The sequence below is a fragment of the Ammospiza caudacuta genome, chromosome 8, assembly GCF_027887145.1.
Source record: "Ammospiza caudacuta isolate bAmmCau1 chromosome 8, bAmmCau1.pri, whole genome shotgun sequence".
Lineage (NCBI taxonomy): Eukaryota > Metazoa > Chordata > Aves > Passeriformes > Passerellidae > Ammospiza > Ammospiza caudacuta.
This window is the reverse complement of record NC_080600.1, coordinates 15,442,667-15,461,925: the sequence shown is the minus strand read 5'-3', so window position 1 is coordinate 15,461,925 and position 19,259 is coordinate 15,442,667. Positions and strand designations below refer to the sequence as shown.

Here is a 19,259-nt window from a genome sequence, read left to right as displayed (position 1 = left end):
GTTCTTGTCATTAATTCTTACATGAAACTTGAGAACAAGAGTCATTTAAATAGCTTGAGCTTGGTCTCCAATCACCTGCCAAGTGGGTTATACCAGCTTGTAAGTGTACAGCCTGTGCACAGGTTGGGTTATTTATCATAACACCAGGGAGAATTATTACAATTTATGTGGCTGGGCAAAGTTTCTTGGTCTACCTGGCACTGTACAACTAAGTAATGAATCTATCAGCATTGTGTATTTTCCTGTCTTTTCCAATTTCTGGGGTTTTTTTCAGCAATGAAATCAGCCTGCTTTATAAATCTGACTTTTTCCTTCTAGTGACATACTTGGTGCATAGTATATCATTTCAGAGGGACAGAGGAACCACTTTACAAATTTGACACTCTGAAGGAAGCCCCTCTCCCAAAACTGTTCTGCTGTTCCTTTTCCATGATGTGATGTTCAGTTCTCGTTGTGGGCTGGCTCAGGCCAGACAGCTTTGGATACATTTATGCAAATGATCAAATCTGTAAAGTCATTTGATGAAAAGGCTTTTGAGAATAGACCAGTGCAATGAAAACACTGCTCTTTACATAAAGCTGTATGATCAAGCAATTCTTTTCCTTCAGACTTTGCAGGTGATTTCCAAGACACTCCTGCCAACACACCTTGGCATGGTTTTATTTTAGGATTTACTGATGAGCTTCTGCCCTTGTAAAAATCAGAGTGCAGATGTCCTGTCTGCTATCAAACAACTGAAGAGAAGCACCTTGGCTTTTTATTTGACACATGCTCCAGAAAATTTCTAGATAAATGACAAGAGAGTGGTGCAGACTAAGTGCAGAATGGGGAAACTTCATGTCATGGAAGGGGCACTGGCACAACCTCTGCTGAGAGAACACCTTGTAGTTTCCAGGTACAAGTTTTGGGGACATGAGACAGAGAGAATGAATCAAAACCCAAATCTTAGACATCTCTTTCCTTGCTCCAGCATGCTGAGATGCTTCTTTTGCTGCTGTTGACTTTTTTCTTACAGGTTCCCAGCCTCTTGCCTTCCTGGTGCCATCCCTGCCCTTGCAAGATTCCCTGGAGAAGCAGCAGGTCTCCAAAGTAAAACAAATTGTCCACAAACTGCAAGACTTCCCCATTCATTTTATGTCACTGTAACACACAACTCATATCTCTTTTTGCACAGAACTGCCAATGAACTGATAGGAAATGTGACCTTTTAGGATGCAAGTAACTGGGAATTCACCACACATGATCAGACCCCACGGTGCAGGCATTGCTATCACAAAGTCATGTGCCACAGGCCAGTATTAAAAGACAAGAGTTTCATTAGGACTCACTACAACTAGGATCAAAATGCTATTAATTTATGTAAAAAAAATCCATAGTTTCCTAAAGCCTTTGGGGTCTTTTATTTGTCTTTTTAAGAAAATGAAAATTGTAATGCTGGAACGTGGCAGCCCTTTCTGGTGGCACTATATGTGCTTTACAACACTGATATTAAGACTTGAGAGGAAATACACACAAATGCAGGGTTTAGACTAATCTCTACATACAGCAAAATATCATCTCTCTCCACTGGTTGCACCTAGGTGTTACTTAGCTTTATTTCTCTCACTGATTTTATCCAAAACATGCAGTTATGGGTTTTCCTCCTATGATATTTTTTTCATTCCACATTAGACAGTTTTTTAAATCACCTGATTTAAGAGTTGCTATACTAATATTTTTATTTTCTTACAGCAAACTATATAGATTATATAGAATTATACTGTAATATATATATAATATATATATTATATCTAGATTATATAGAATTTGAGGCAAGTATATTTATTTATCCTGCAACAAGACCAGACCTTTAGTCATACAAAAATGTCTCTCTGCCAGGGTAATAGAGGCTAGTAAATCATCCCTGTGACATCTCTGCCTTTGTTTCTGTGGAGCAGACAGTGTTTCAGGGGTTTCTGTCAATCACAAGAGCATCTGTTTTTCCTTGTGGATATTTCCACCTACAATTCATGGGGTGTGTGCTCAGAGATAACAGCTGATCTAATTTCATCCAGGAAAATGCATTCAGATAAGGTGAGAGGGGAGTAATTGAGTTAAAATCTGTCTGCTGTGTGACAGCAGAGATCAGATATACTCTTCATACATTTTGCTAAAATTGCCATTAATAACCAGGGATGAGTGAAAAATGGACTTCATCTTATTTTTCTCTGAATGGTTCTCCAAAACAATGACTTTCAGTGCTAATTGCCTAACAGGAGTAGGTGCAAGTTTCTTTGTGGTACAGAGCCATCCTTCACAGAAAGTAATGGAAGTGCACTTCTGTGAGGCCCAACAGGCAGTTCAAATAGGAAAAATGTTGTGGGTTTCAATACTGTTAGCTTTCTGTGAACCAGGAGTGGATGGAATTTGTTTTGAGATGTGTTTTTCTCACTGACATCAACACAGCTAGGTGAAAAGCTTGCTAGGTTTCTTTTTTTTTTATTCCTCAGGATCCTGGGGATCACAGCAGGCAATTTCTTATTTCTGTTATCAACTCCAGCACCCGCAGGGCGGCAGATGGGTGTCCCTGTCTTATCACAAAACAGAACTCAAGATCTATTGCTCTCCTAATTGGACTGAACAAGACATCTGCATGTTTTTTCTGGCCCTGTTTTTTTCAGGTAGAAGGCCAGCATTGTGTACAACTGCTCTAAAAAGGCCAGCCCACAATGAATGAGGTGTCCCTAGAGCAGCAAGAGATGGACCTTGTCCATCCCACTGTCACCCATGGTGGGATGGTGTAAGAGGCTGAGGAGGAGTGTGCAGAAATAATATTCTGCTGCACTGGGACCTGACAGTGACCCTAGTCAGAGAGGAAAGTCTCATTAAGCGCTGCAAATCAAACTGATTTAATGAATGTTCTGAATCCAAAAAAGGCTGCACCTAGAATCCCTCTTTAGCATCTACCCCACAGAAAACAAACAAACAAAAGAAAACAATGAACCAAAAATCCCAACAAACCCCCCCAAACAGTCCCTAATGCTTCAATGCACCTTTTGTCCCTTTTTCTGCACCATAGCCAGGTTTCAGTATTAGAACTAACCTGAACTAATGCTAAGCAAGGGAGCTCAGAGCCACACTGTCAGCAGGGGAAATGAATTCCCACAGATTTCCAAGTAAACTTAGCAGGCTGTTCTTGATCTTACTGTTACTTGCACACAACTATTGTTTTCCCGAGGGATGCAATCCAATATAGCAGGTGTAGGAAATTCCTAAACTGCAGATTTCAGGAAGCTACAGAGGATTCAAAAAAGTGCACTATATACTTAAGGTGCTCTTTTGGCCTTCTTGAGACCCCCACAGATTCTTTTTTAGGTCCACTTTAAAGAAGATGTAGGGGGCCAGATGGGCCAGGATGGCCATTCCTGTGTCAGGTGGGGCATTGATCTGTTCTTCATCACAGTGTGAGCAATCCCTTTCCTTCTGCTTTGCAGTCTCCCTTGAAATCATTTGTCAGAGGTCACACCTAGAGTCAAAAGACAGCTGGGAATAGATACAAAGAACCTGAACTTGAGTTTGTACCCACCAACAGACTTCTTTTCCTGAAATAATCTTGGATTTGAGACTTGGAGGTAACGTTCCTCCTTTATATTTGACACACAAAATATTCCACCCATTCAGTTTCTGTTATTTTTCTGAAGAGAAGATTATTATTGCTTTCAAATGGAACTTTATGGGTTGGTTCTGTTTGTTAAGCTATCTGAGAACCTGCAAGCAATGATAGAAAAATTAATATATGCTAGGAATATTTAAATGTACCTGCAGGTCCAATGATAAGTGAACTTGCATTATCATGTTTCTTTTCTAGCAACAGAGGAATTTTATCACCAAAACCTTTCACTTAGCAGAATCCTAATAGGGATTCTGTGTATGTGGATATTAGCCCTGAGGACCTCCAGCAAACCCAAGGTAGAATTGGGCCACAGTAAATGTTGATTACCTGCCCTCATCTCTACATCTATCTTGATCTGCTTTAGCACATTGCAGACTCTCTATATGAAACCAACTTTTGGCATTTCTTAGATTTACTCTTATGTTTTCACTGGTGATTAAAAAAAAAAAAGCTGTTTCTTTGGGAATTTCTTGTTTGTTTACAGAAATTAGGGTTGATTTTTTTCTACTTAAAGGCTTGATTTTAAAAGCTATTTTCTCCCATTTCACTCCAAACAAGAGGAAGTTCTGCCACGTATTTTTCTGAATTTTATTTTGTGATCTAATGCATTATTCATTAATATGTGTGAGTGGTAGGATTTTCAGGAACACTTCACACTGGCCTGACATTGTTACTATAGGTTTCTGATATTTAGACTTTCTAAAACAATTTACACTCATGTATTACTTTTGGTTGCAATGCTGAAATACTTGGAACATCCTACTTTAATATTCTGCACTTTTACAAGTGAATGTAATTTCTTGATAATTCTGGTGGCTGAGACTAGCTTAGTGATCTCATGCCAGTTTATGAATGGGCTATTAACTTCATTCCCAAATAGCATCAGTCACAAAGGAAGTTTTGATTCTGTAGCTTCCTGACTCCTTTTGGGTTATACACCCTCTCTTCCTTTCCAGGCTCACAGTGAACATTTAATTTTATTTTCCTTACTAGTTTATCTTGCTAGTCGCACTTAACTATTCTGTCATAAAGGCACTGGCATGAGGTGAATTGCAATTCTTTCTTTAACAGTTTATCTACTCAGGGGTCATTTCAAAGCTTTTTAACACTGTCTCTTCATTTCACTCCCTGTCCCTGGCACCAGCCCCTCTAGTAATCTGTCCCTGAATCATGACCCCCTCAGCTTCTTCCATGAAGTCTGAAACAAGGAGATGAACCCAGGCTTCCAGGGATATCAGCCTTATCTCTGTCATTAATGTGGTTTTCATGACCTTTTGGCCCCGTGTTCTCACTGATGTGGGCCTGGATCTTGGCTGCTTATGCTGCTCACATTCTCCTTGTTGCTTGTCTTTTGTATTTCCTCTGCTGTATTTATGCACTTTTTCTACTTTACTTCCTATTCAGGTTCTTACACAGGTTTAGCTTCTAGCTTTGTATTCCTTTCCTATTCTTTTGCCATTTTTAATTTTCTCTAAGCTGCTCTCTACTCTTACAAATCATCTTGCTAAGCTCTTCACTGAGCTGAATAAATCTTTCCTTAGTCATCTTTTCACTTGTAGGGACTTCTATCCAAACAGCAGCTCCTTGGCTGTGCTGGCCATCAGTGGAGCAGTGAAAGCAAGCCTCTTTAGATCAGTCTGGAGATGGGATTTCCAAGTCCATGGGTGAGGTTTATCACTCCTGACTGTGGCAGACTGGCTTTGTCCTGAGGGATTACATTGGGAGACTCTGGAGGTTGAGATCCTTTGGGAAGGTTGGTGCCTTCCTATAAGGGAAAGAAGATAAACCTCCCTCCCCTGAAGTTCAGCAAACAAGAGGATAAATTCAGATTTAGGTTAAAAATGGATGAGAATGCAGTCACTGTGGGAATTCAGGTTCACCAAACAACCCTTCTCCAACCTGGCTTTGTGTGGGACATGGTTCCAGAAAGACACAAATGCTCCTGTGGGGTTCCAGTGTTTTAGCAGGGAAGGCTGGAGCCAGCAATTCCCTCAGGAAGGGCAGGAAGTGTTTAGCTACACCTTGTGCATTGCTATACCACATTCCCCTGTGCACTAAAGTTTCTGGGTTTATGCTCACTTATTGGAGGCTTCCTCCTCAGCTTCAACCAGCTGTGCAGGCTAGCCTGAGTTATCTTCTAATATAAGCAATACAGTATTTTTTATCTTTAATTACCTGACATGTCTTTTGGTATCCTCTCCTGTATTTCCTCCTGTTAGGGAGATTTCTGTTTAAAATAAAAGCTGATGCCAGCCTGACAGGAGAGAAGCCAAATGAATTCATAAAATCTCAGGCATTCTGCTGAACAGATTCCAGGGCTGTTCAGCTCCTGCAATCTGAACCACCACCAGCACGCTGCAAAGACCACAGGTAACTCCTCACCATGTTTGACAAGTCTGAGTTGTGGCAAAAAACTTGGCTCCTGGTGCATTGCAAAGTTACTATGCTAAATGTAGAACTCCCCAACGTGTCATAGGGCAAATTTAGAGAGCACAACAGGTGGATATTCAGGTGCTGTTTTATTCCTTGGTCAGACTCAGGGCATTGGGTCTTCTCCTTTGCCTGGGTCATGCTGCCTGTGCAAATACATTCAGTCACCAAGGGTTGCTGGAGTGCAGTTCAATGCATGGTGCAAAAACTGGGCAGGCACAAGCTTTCAGGAAATGAAAATAGAGGTGCTAAGCCTGAGGAAGAGAGAATGGATCCTCAGTAGAGGAAGAAATATGGAAAGGAGAAAAAAAATCCTCATCAGTGGAGAATGGGGCTGTATTTTCCCCCGAGTTTCACTCAAGGCAAGAGACCTGAACTTTGATTAATAAGAGGGAAAGAGCTTCCAAAAACCAGCAATTTTTGTACGCCTCCTCCTGATGGTTGCTTTTTTAATTGGCACACATCTGGGCAAGTAATTCCCCAGTATCCCATGGGCTGCTAGTGCTTCAGCATGGGAGAAAACAGTTACCTGTGTTTCTTTACTGCTTATGTGTGTGGTTGTGGATGCATGAGACCCTGGGACAGAGGGGACAAACAGATGGCAGTGCCATGCTCCCACTCTTATGGGTTGTGCTGCTCAGCAGAATAAACCTGGTCCCTGCTCAAAGTGAAGAAAAACACAGGAATGGAACCTTCAAACAAAAGATGACCCTTCTATTCTCTCACTCCCATCTGTTGCTTCTTTACCTTTCCTTTGCTTTTTTCTAGTGCTGGTGCTGGCAGACACAGCAGGATGGAAAGAAATTAATCTTCACCCACTAAAATATGTTTTCTCAGAGTGAAATCTGTGACTTGAAAACCAACTCAACTTAAAAAACCCCAAATACGCATAAGCAGGAGGTTTTCACAGTTCTCTGATGTATTTTTCAAATGTTTACTAAGCCACCATTTCTTCCTCCCCATCTTTCTAACAAACAGGACCCTGTCAGCAGCTAGGCAATAATGAATGGCTCTGGGTGAAAAACAAACCTCTCTAAAAAGTGGCCCACTGAAAAACAGTGATTTTTCCTAGGCATTGCTGTGTGGTCAGCTTGGTAACCAAGTGCCTTCTGTGAATCATACACTTTGCATTCTTTATAAATAACATACCTCATCAAAACATGCCAGGTTAAAATTCTTAGGATTTAGTTCATTTTTCATCTGAAGTGGTGGGAATTTGTTCTCCATGGACTGTGTAACCATGGTGTCCCTCCTTGTCTCCCTCAGCTTGGACATCTACTCCTGTTTAATTGCAAATATTATGGCATCATTAGTTGGTTTTCTATTTCTGTGCTATTTGCTTTCACTTTCCTGACTAGATCAGGATATTTGCAGAACAGTTAAATTTTCCATTTCATTGATACAAATCACCAAAGAGATTTTCTAGACAACTTACTGTGACTCTGGACTTTTTTTTTAACATTTGCATATTGTGTGTTCTGCCTTAATAACTTTTAAACTACTTGAATAATTCCAGCAAAATTTGGCAAAGTGAGAGTATTTTCAAGCATATAAAATTGTGATTAGTCTAATGAAAATAGAGTAGCCAGAACCTATTAGTACTTTTACTCAGGATGAGTGAATTAATTCAAGTTGGCGAGAGATCCTGAAAGCCTTGTGCCTTCAGAGAAAAAAATATAACACAAATCCAAAGGAAATGAAACTATTCACTGAGTGACACATTTTTCTCATCATAGCCAACATTGTTGGACAGTGTTATTTTTTTTTTAACTCATGTTTCGCACAGTAATTCTTATTTACCAAGCATGACATAAAATACTTCAGAAGGCAAAAAGGAGAATTTTATCTTGGAGATACTACAAGCTCCAGCCACCGGACAACAATATTTGGAATAAAGTGGTTACATTTGTAAAAAAAAAAAAAAAAAGGGCCAGCCAATTCACTATCCTTTCAAGTATTGTCCTTGGGACAATATTTACTCTTAAAAGGTGCTAAAGCCCTTCATTAGCTGCAGCCATGTAGTTTGTGACGACTGGATTCCAGCTGAATTTAGCATGACTCCTGTGGGCCTGCTGAGCAGTACATTAATATTTGCACACCAAAAAGTGCTGCATGTTCTCCCCATCATGGGATAGAAAGGAAACACAAGGAAAAAAGATCCTTAGCATGAGATGTTCTGAGCAAACACTTCTTTCACATGGTTGCTTCAATATTTACCTGTCAACCCCCTTCCCTTGCACATTTACTGTAATAAATGCATTAAACCAGCAACAATTCCACCTCATCCACTTCTTTTCAATTGACTTTTTCAGACAGGTTTTGGTTACCTGTGTAGGAAGTCCTTGATTCAGCTGCCAACAAACTCACACTTGGTTGTTAGCATGTTATTAGAAAGCACATCCTGAGGAACAGTTAAAGCTGCTGAGTTATACATTCAGTATTGCCTTGGACCTTATTTTCTCTTTTTATATTCTTTATGAAAGATCTTTGTTTTAGACTGCTGGATGGTAAGCCAGTACTTCCTTGACAGTTAGCTGGGGTTTGAATGGCCAAGAAGTGCCTAATTGGTATCACACTGCGAGCAAATGACATCATTAAAAATATACAACTGCTTTTCTGTATAACTGCTTGTACTCTCAGTGCTATGGAATGCCTGGAAACCTACAGATTAGTAAAATATATGGCTGATATAACAAGAAGTTGAAACAGTTCCTTTTCTTTATTCACTTCTCATTTGAGAGGGGCTGTGAATGAAATTCTCCTAGGTTAATGGCAGTGATTTTAAATTTTGAACGCCCTGATTCACACTTGGCTTGGTTTAATCCTGTGTTATTTATCTAATAATTTCATCAAGAGCATAAAGATGTGTGCACAAACACTTCACTGATGCCCTCCTGATTACTGTCTTTCAAATCCATCTAGATGTGGCAGATTTTAAGGAGGCAGATAAGTTTATTTTTGAGTTTTCCCTGTGTGGTACATGCAGTGTGTGCTTTGCCAGCATACAGTAATTCTCTGCCTCAGGAGCTCATAACCAAACGTAACTGGAAACAGTTACAGACTAAAGAAGCTGGTGCTGTGTGCTTGAGTAGGAACTTGGACTGTGGCAGATGCGAAGAGAAGGGGTCTTTGAAGTGTTTGAGGAAGCCCTAAGGAAGTTGCTACAGCAAGTGCAGGGCACTTGAAGAAAGCAATTTTAAAAAGTCAGCTGGGAAAAAAATTGAAACTTTGGAATAAATAAGAGTAGCAATTAAGATGGGAAGAAGTTCATCAAGATTTTGAGAACAAGTGTCGAAGACTTTTGTCAGGAAAAACTCTGATCTCAAGTCTTGAACTTTCTGCTTGTTCACAGAAATGGACTCCTTTATTATAAATTTTTATAAATTTTCTGCTAATTTAAAAGGCAGCCTGATACACCTAGACAGATACAGAAGACTTAAGTTTCATTTGGGAGGTCTCAACTTCGAAAGAAGAGCAAAACCAAGCCAGGGGAGAAAGCTGCAGATGAACATCATATTCCATCTCTGCTAACCAAAGCTTATCTCTGAAATGTGTGTTATTTTCTTGCTGCTTTTAACTAGGATCCAGTTCAACATCAAATCAAGAGTAGTTACTATTTGCAGGGATGTTAAGTGGTGGAAAGAGAAAGAATAAAGGCTTGGAACAACAATTCCTTTACTGATGCATTTTACTTGCCGTCATTGCTTCTACTGCCTATTTTAATTTCCTGTTACACCTGTTTAGCTGACTTTGCCACCTACAGAAAAAGACATTAATTTCATGAGTGTATCCAAACAAAATCCATGCAGTGTCTGCATAAGCAGGAAGCTCTAGTGGCAGATGCAAGGATACAGCTGCAGTATAGAGCACACAACTTGGCTTTGTTACCCACTCATTATTTCCTAGTTCGTGTGTGCATAAAGCAGAGACTTTACTTTTATTTCTACTGAAAACCTTGAAAGTCAGTAAAAGTCATAAAAAACGTTTGTGGGGTAGAGCATTGCCTAGGCACGACTTTTTTTTTAAGCAGATACTGGTACTGAACACCATTAGGGCTGTGCTATGATGAGCTGCAAACATTTCAACTTTTCAAAATAAAAACATCGTGGCTAATGTTATGCAAATTGCAACAATGCTGAGTAACTTTCAGCACCATCAAGGGCTTCTGTTTGGAAATGGAAACATCTGTGAAACTAAATTGACAGAATGGGGTTGTTTTTTGTTTTCTTTTCACAAAACAGAATTGTTCCACTTGCATTAGAAGGTAGCAAGGTAAACCAGAAACCCCCCAAAACTAAGAAAGCAACTAATCTAGAATCTCATGGCATCCCTCCATACAGAGCTCAGCTTGTCCCAGACTCCTTGAATAAGAAAGAAGTTTACAAAGGATGTTTTCTGAGGCACTTACAGTCCAGGGCCTTCCAAGGCAGCAGCTGATGTGACTCACTCTCCTGAGCTGGGCTCCCTCAGAGATCTTTTCTTCAGAGGGTTTCCTCTGCTGAGCACCTGTGCCATTCAGGTGCTCCTCACTGAGGCCATCAATGGAACCTGTGTCAAACATAAGGTTGAGCATTTTAAAGAATTTTTAAGGCGAGTTTGGAAGGATATCAAGAAGAGATTTTTATGCTGTACAAGTGTATTTTATTTTCACATCCAGCCTCTGATGATGTGAAAAAGGGAAGAGACAGATATTGAAGACAGACATATTTTTAAACTCGGAGTGATTCAAGCTGTCCTCTGTATTTTGTGGCTCAGATCAATTCTTGTTTTATCTTGCTGTATATTTTCATCTCAAACTGACTTCCATCTACATTTTGTTGTGCTCTGCTTTTTTTTATTGGCATATTGTTAGCAAATGGAGAAAGAATAAAAAATCTCAAGCAAAGGCTTAGTCATATTTTTGATTTTAGTATCCACTCCCCAAAATAATGCCCCTGATGCAGAGGCCATGATAGAGAGGGTTTTCTTTACAGTATTTTTGGCTGGGAGCTCTTTTTGACACTGAGAAATTCAGCTCATATGTTTTATTTTCCTTATTGGCCAAAGAAGTGCTTTGTGCTGATGAGGTTTGGGAATCATAATTTCATGCTGTCTCAAAACAGGAGGCTGAATTCAGTCTATTTTGTGCCTGTTTATCTGTCAGTGCCATTAGAAACTTAATCTGACATGACAGTTTGTTTTGTGAGCTGAGGGGATGCTCAGGAGTGAGGCCTCCTTCAGGGCACTGCTCCACCTGGGAACACTTCTCCACAGGGAGGTGCCCAACTCCCTACAATCTTTGTTCTTCTGTTGTCATACTGACATGTAGTGAAAATCAAATGCAGCAGAGGAAACACCTAAACCTTCCCACAGCATCTTTGTACTGATGCTTGACAGAGCACTGGCGCAGCTGCCTGCCTGCACATGAATCCCCAGTGCTGACTCTGCTCCAAGTTCAGAGGTGGACATGCAGAAACTTGGGCTGAACACTGAGAATGTGTGGGACACAGTTATGAGGCCCCTTATAAGGCAATGACAAAGCTTTTCCTGTTTTTGCCCACATTATCCTGATGGTGAATAACCTACACTTGTCTTGTTTTGTGCAATATTGCTCTCCAACACATAAACACACGCACACCTCCTGCAGAATATTCTGCTGAAATTTCCACCAGCTAAAAGAAACTAGACCTAACAATGGTTCTTTCTTCTTAGATATTTGAAAGAACATTTTGAAGATCTTTTAATTACACAAGTTATCAAGAACTTGATACTTTTTCCTGCACTTTCTCATTGTAAATCCTTTTGCTGTTGTACATCTGAACATATCCCTGCAGGTTTTATCCCTGAAGTCAAAACTGCTGCATATTTATCACAGGAAGATGCCTCAATTATAAAATCATGAATTATGCTACTTAGCTCTACTTTGGAAACATCCAAAGAGCTCAAGGTTTGCTCTTTCTGCATTTCTAGAAACTGGTTTATTTTCCCTAAATAAATTGTCTTAATTATTATGTATGGAAAATAATTGATTGATGTTAGCTTTGCCCCAAGAACGTAAAGTATATTGAATGATGGAGCAATGGCATTTATTGTTTTTCTCTTAACAGCACAGAAATCAGCAGTTTATTATAAACTTCTGTCTGGATCATCAGCTGAAACAGACATCAACAGGACTGTCCTCCATGAATTTGTCCAATTTGCCTTTTTGGAGACATTTTTGGACTCTGTAATTTATGATAGCGAGCTCTAGAGTTCATCTGTATACTGCATGAAAAGATTTGTTCTTTAATTTACTCCAAGCCTATTTTCTTTTATTGCCTTTACTTTGATACCATGAAAATCATTGAATGCCTTCTTTATTCATAATGCATCACTTATTTTTGTTTCAACACTAAGAATTCTCTAAACATGTGAAGAGCAGCAGCAGATGTAATCTCCTTTTTTCCCTAAATAAGCACAATACATATTACTTTTAAATATGTCTTCTCCTGCTGAATTCTGAATATTTGACACTGTAGTTTTAATCCAAGTCATATATCTTTGATAACCTGAGCTGTACAGCTTAGGAGGAAGTACAGCTATTAGCTAGTGTTTATTTGCTGCATAAAAAAACCCCTGAGTGACTATTCTGGAAACCAGAGAATGAATTATATACTCATAATGCCTCACACAGGAAGCGTGAAACACAGTTTCATAAGAAAGTTGAACCTACCAAATCCTCTCTCTAAAACCATGGTGCACTCTGCACCACTTCACCCTTTGCAAAGGGATGTGTGAGAACCTGACTTGCTGACACCAGCAGCATTTCTCCCACTGTCCTGGGCAGTGTCAGCATTTTCGCCAATTGTTCATTTAAGATCAAGATTATTTGTACCACAAACTGAAAACTGTAATTGGCAATCAGCTCTCTATTTTTATTATTAAAATAAATAAAAAAATAAAAGAAAAAATCAATTACCAGACTCGTTGCCAAGGAAGAGAAATAATCTATCCTACTTCTGGAAAGAGTTGAAGGATATTGCACAAAGTGAATAATTATTTAGCTGCTGGTTATTTGATTGGAAGCTAATTCTGCATCTGTTAATCACACTTGATTGCTGCTAATGCCTTGTTTCTATTGGTCTTGCACTGCAGAGCATTGACTCATTGACAAATTTTTGTCATTGCTTGTTTGGATTCATTAGTGTAGACCATTGCTATATCAAACTTATCACTTTTTTTTGTTTTAATGCGTTTTGATTTATATTCGAAGCAGTACAAGAGTTTATTGGTGACTTCACTATTTATCTTTTTACAAGCTACTGTAAGAAATTGTTGCAAAATTTAAGTCAGACAGATCAGAGTTTGTATCTGGTTATAAAATAGGGCAGTAACAATCACATGATATACTAGTCCCAAACTTGAGCAAGATATCTGATACCCATTGATATCTGATGCTGATCTGTATTAAATTATTTTTCATTTCTTGTAAAACATGAATCCTACATAAGAAAACAGAAAGCCTACTCTGAAAAGTGAAAAATGCCTTGGCCCTGCAAACACAACTGAACATGAGGATATCCACAAATGTCTGAAAGGGGAAGCAGAAAGGAATAGATTTTGTGCTAAATACCAGCAGCAAGAGTCTGCAGATCCCTCTGGGGCTGCACTAGGGCACATTCTCAGCTTGCTGAATAGGTGAACAGCTCAGAAAGTCACAAATGTTTAAGTGGATGAGTAACATGATTAGGTATTGGATACTATCTACAGGATCTGCTACAAAAAATAAATCCGAAAGGAGCTAATTAAGAGAGCAAACAATCAAAGATCTGACTTTGAAGGTATTTTTGATATCTCTAGTTTCTTTTTAGTCTAAAGTCATCTTGATTTTGAGTGTGATATTTATTTTCCCTAAGAGGTAATCATACTAGATAAAAGTGGCTCAATACTGAATGTCACATTTACATCTTCCTCAAACTATTAGTTCCATGGCAAACAGTAAAATAACCTTCTTTAGCTTATTCCATTGGTTTGTAAGCAAGCAACTAAAATATTTCCCTAAATAATCCAAAGCCAAAGTAGAAGGAAATGGTGCATGCAGTCCCAAACAGTGGTGCATGCTCGCACACAAAACCCAGTGTTACTTAACACCATATTATTGTAGCTAATTAACATTAAAAATGCTTCAATTACTATATAGAACAACAAAAATATGGTGCCTCCTTAAAGAATAACAAAGCTTTGTAAATAAAAGTGTTTCTTTGAAAAAACTATAACTAAACATCAATTCTCTTGTATTTAATAATACTTACATGTGTATATACATGTATGAGTGTACTTAGATACACACAGAATCATGTATTTTCCCTGATTGCACTAATCTTGGTGCACACACTTGTCTGCCCACATAGAAGCCTTTCTGTGCCCTGTTGGTACCTTTCTGCATGTATTACTAAGTATTGGGCTAAGAAAAAATTCAATTAGCAATGAGAGAGTTATTGTGAAGAAGAAACTGAATGCTGCAATGATGATTTTGTTGTTATGCTTATCATACACCTAAGGAGACACTCGATTACTGAATTCCAGAACATCCAGAAAATATCATGCAGTGAATAAACATTAGCTTTTTTTTTTCTTTCCAATTCACAAATGTTACATTGTGCTTTGAGTAGAAAGCTTATAATAGAAATATGTTCTACTGATGTTGAAATTACATTTCTCAAACCGACTGTATTAAGCCCTCTGCTGGAGAAGAGTTATACAAATGCAACATGAATAAAGTTATGATAAACAAAAAAGAGAACTTGAGGGGACATATGCAATATTTATGTACAAGCATTAAACTAGTCAAAAACCAGAAATAAATATATTTCTCTTTACATCCCTGTTTCTTGGGTTTTTTAAATGCATGAAACCATATTCTTGTTTCACACACAGTACTTGAGGTACTTGGCTTGTTGGCTCTGGGAAGAGAGCTTTTTATATTTACTTTCTCAAACACCATGAAGACAAATATTGCTCCTTCTCACTTGTAACAGGAATATAATTAGTATTCAGGATAATTTTGAACTCTAGAGCATACAAAGACTTGAAACTGATTTACCACAATAATCTTACAATCTCTGTGGAACTGAACTTTCCTTCTGTCCTCCCACTTTGCAGCTGTTGGATGAAAAAGCCCCACATTGTCTTATAGAAATCCTTCAGAAGGAGAAATGGATGGAAAGTTTGACAAAAGAACTTGAACAAAGTGCAGATGGCTAAAATGAGGTTGGTCATCAACTCCATCACTCTCTAGTATAAAGACTGAACATAGGAGGAGGATTCTTAAAACTTCCACAACTATTTCAGAAAGAAGGGAGAGAAAACATCTTGTTCAGCTGTGTAGGCATGAACTGACCCCAACCACTCTTTGGGGTTGTTTTTTCCACCCATTTCTAGTTTCTTTGCCCCATGCAGAATTGTTCTGAATGAAGAGTTGGCCCCTGAGAGACTTCAGAAAAGATTTCTGATTAGAACAGTTAGATGAGCTCACTTTTGGGTTTTTTTCAGAGCAAATGAACATGGGGAGCTATGAGGGAAGAGGTAATTTTAGACAAGATGTGGAAATTAATTGATTGATTGCATGCCTTTGACTCCCTAAGATAGGGAACAACTTGTGGCCTGTGCAGATGATTCAGCTCACAAAATATATTTACAGGTGAGGAAGATATCATGAGTCTCTGTTGTATATAATCCTTGAAAATGCACATAGAATGTGCAAGTCCATCTACAACATTATTATTGTAGAATGGGAAACATACTAAGCAGAGGAAGAACAGTAGTATCAGAACTGTCTAAAACTCTATTTCTGTGACACTTAACTTTCAGCCCTTCAGCTCAAGCTGAGTTACAAGCATTAAAAACACATGCCAGAACATAAACTGAAAGTTTATCTTTTGTAACAAGCTTTGCTATTTTTTTCAATTTTAAGTTGACTTTTTTTACATCGAATTTCTTGCTAATGATGATATTGTGCAAACCCCAGTCCTAGGGCATTTCCTGGCTTCCAGCAATCAATGATCTTCACTCGTTTTGACACTCTTTTGTTTAGCTGTCTAGTTTCTGAGTGACAGTGACCACGTAGAAATAGTGCCAATGAGGTGAAAAATAAGCCATTTACACTCTGAGAAAGTCCTGTCCTTGCAGACCAAATGTGTCCCTTACGAGGCAACATTTCACTTGCACAGTGAAAGCCAGTAAAGTGCAGCTCATTGACATTGCATACGGTTTTGACCATGGTACACACAGGTGATAACCACGGCCCCTTTTGCCCTTTGGTCTTATAAAAGAAGGCAGAAAATGACAGAAAATAGAATTATATCAAACATATGCAGACATCATAAGAACTCCGAATGTGAGGATTGTCTTTAGTACATATTACATATGAATAAAGCATTCTTTTCCACTGTAAATTGTTGCCATCTTATTGCAGGGGTTCCATACTGTTGTCTCCTTATTGCAAAAATTTCATACCTTCTTGGTGTTCTCTCCTCCAAGCACTGACTCCTTCACAAAGCAACCAACTGACTCCAGCTCCCCTCTCACCCAGCCACCCCACTCTTTTATAGCACTCTTCTTCTCATTGCTTACAGCTGTGGCCTGGTAAAGTCAGGCCTGTTCCTCATCTTTGATAATTGGCCCAGCTGCAACTCCTTAGGGGTAACATTACTTTCTACATTATCTTTATTTTGTTATATTATATCCCTCTACAGTAAATTAGTATGAGTCCGATGTGAGTGTAAGAAACAGGACTGCAGGGAGTCTAGAAGTATATTGTCCTCCTGGTCAAAAGCACATAACCTTGTGTCAAAATTAAAATAGGCAAATGTTTTCTATGGAAAATTTGCAAAGATTTTGCATAGATTTGCCATTGTTGCTGTTCGTTACATGAGAAGGAAAGAGGCTTCAGGATTTCTTCAAAACTTCCAAAATAACACACAGGATCTGCAGAAGTGCTTCAGGGTTTGATAATGGCTTTAGGTGTTTTGACCTTCCCAGACCCCAGACTGTGTGAATATACTGCAAATTTGCTGTTGCTATTTATTGTTGGTAGGCAACAGGCAGTGCAGAGAAAGTGTAATTAAGGTGTGCTGCAGTGCAGCACAGGGAATGCTCTCCTCTGCCTAAAGGAATTAATTCACCCTCATGTAAGGGAGATCAACTTTTACAGCTTACTCTGGCTCTGAGTAATAATTATCAGCCTTATAAACTCCTGGGCCCTGCCCATTAACACCAGCAGTCTTTCACAGATCTGGCACCACATTGCACTGAGGGACACACAGATGTGTGACTGGAAACATCCTCTGGGATGCTTTGTGTGGGTCACATCCCCTACCATTTGCCACTCTGAAAGGCAGCTGTAAATAAATACTTAGAATATAGGTACATCTGAGGGATACCCATGGATATACAGGCTAGAGATTGATGAGAACCTGTGAGTTAATGCACTGACAATTTCAGTTCCCATCTGTAGATGCACTAAACCAGAAAACACTGTGAAGGAAAAAAAAAATTGCAGTGAATATTACCTAGGCATTGATTAATAAAGCCCTGTAATGACCTCTGCAAGGATGTAGAGATCCCTACTACCATGCCAGGTTGCAGGACACTCTGGGTTTGACTGCCTAAACTGCCTTCAGGAGCATGCAGAGATAGGATGAAGGGGAATGGCTTCAGACTGACTGAGGGAAGGTTTAGATTAGATATGGGGGAGAAATTCTTTCCTGTGAGGGTGGTGAGCACTGGCACAGGTTGCCCAGAGAAGATATGGAAGCTCCATCCCTGGAAGTGTTCAAGGCCAGGCTGCTTGGAGCTCTGAGCAACCTGGTCCAGTGGAAGGTGGCCCTGCCCATGGCAGGAGTTTTGGAATGAGATGATCTTCAAGGTTCCTTCCAACCCAAACCATTCTATGATCCATGAAAGACCTGCCTCACTGCCTCTCATACTCATATAGGCTTTCTGGAACCCTCACAGCAAAAGCATTTATATAGTCATGGGAACTAATCCAGCTACAGAGAAAACCTTCTCTTTCAAAATGATTTTTCAGCCACAAGTACCTCTTGATCTACTTCACAACACCACTCTTAAAGGCACAACATATGGGTGAAAATAAGTGATTGATGGCTTTTGCCACCAAAGTGAGACACAAATCAAACACCTGCCACTGCCACACCCCTTTGTGCAGTCTTCTGAAATCATGCTGCAGCTCAGTGTGTATGAAAAGAACAAAATATGATGCAGATAATTCATCATCAAGGAAACCAACCAGCCATACCTGAAACACTACAAATGAGCTCTCCAAGTGTCCAAGGAAGAGGTGACATAGCTCTAAGGAAAGAACATATCTGCAGCAAATGGAACTGGCTGTGCTTCCTTCCTTCCTGTGAACACCGTTGCCAGAATGGTGATTTATTGTTTTCTTGTGTGAAACTCAAACAATGAGCATGAGAGACTCTTTTTCCATAGGAACTCTTGTAATGACCATCTTCATGACATGGGTGGATAGCATAGCAGCCAGGAACAGCAGCAGACCTTTTAAACAATTCAGATATGAGATGACTGATTTCTTCTTCCTGACACTGTTTTGGAAACATAAACACAAGAGTAATTTTTCTGACATACTGCCAAGACAGCTCCAGGTTCAGAAAAGTTTTTAAGAAGTAAGGATGTCTTTCTCATGCTCTTCATTATATAACTTTTCTTAGATAAGTATCGCAGTGAGCCATACAGCAAGAGAGCCAATTATAAGTTAAGGAGAAAAGTGAATATTTTGTGGAGAGAGATTAAAAGAAAGGTGATTTATTGTCTTGGGGTGAATAAAGAAAAAGGGAGTTCCAGACAAATAGGGAGAAAAAAAAAGCCAACCACAAATTAAAAAGTGACTTCTGACCTCAGGCTCAGGGAAGGGACAGAAAGGGACTGGAAGAAAGATCTGGATTGAATACACTATACTGACTGCTGCTTTTTATTGTAACAACAACAAAAAAATTTTAGTCCTCCTTAGAGATAAGAAAAGAAATAAGAAAAGATCTATTATTCTAAACATACTACATGTCCTAAAGGCAGCAAGTTGCCGACTATAAGGTAAATCATCAGTTCTTTTATTTTGTATGTTCTACAACGGGTGAGAAACTGTATTTTCATCTCTTTGACCGTAAGATTGTATCTGAACAGCAGT

General features: G+C 39.1%; 1 long non-coding RNA gene across 1 annotated transcript; it reads right to left on the bottom strand.

The window, feature by feature from the left end:
* Nucleotides 1-7,159: 7,159 nt before the first annotated feature.
* Nucleotides 7,160-16,584, bottom strand: LOC131560918 (uncharacterized). The gene is made up of 3 exons (XR_009275018.1): nucleotides 16,556-16,584; nucleotides 10,491-10,630; nucleotides 7,160-7,363 (listed from the first exon to the last, which is right to left on the bottom strand). It is a non-coding gene; the product is annotated as an uncharacterized LOC131560918 (long non-coding RNA).
* Between the last annotated feature and the right edge of the window lie 2,675 nt (nucleotides 16,585-19,259).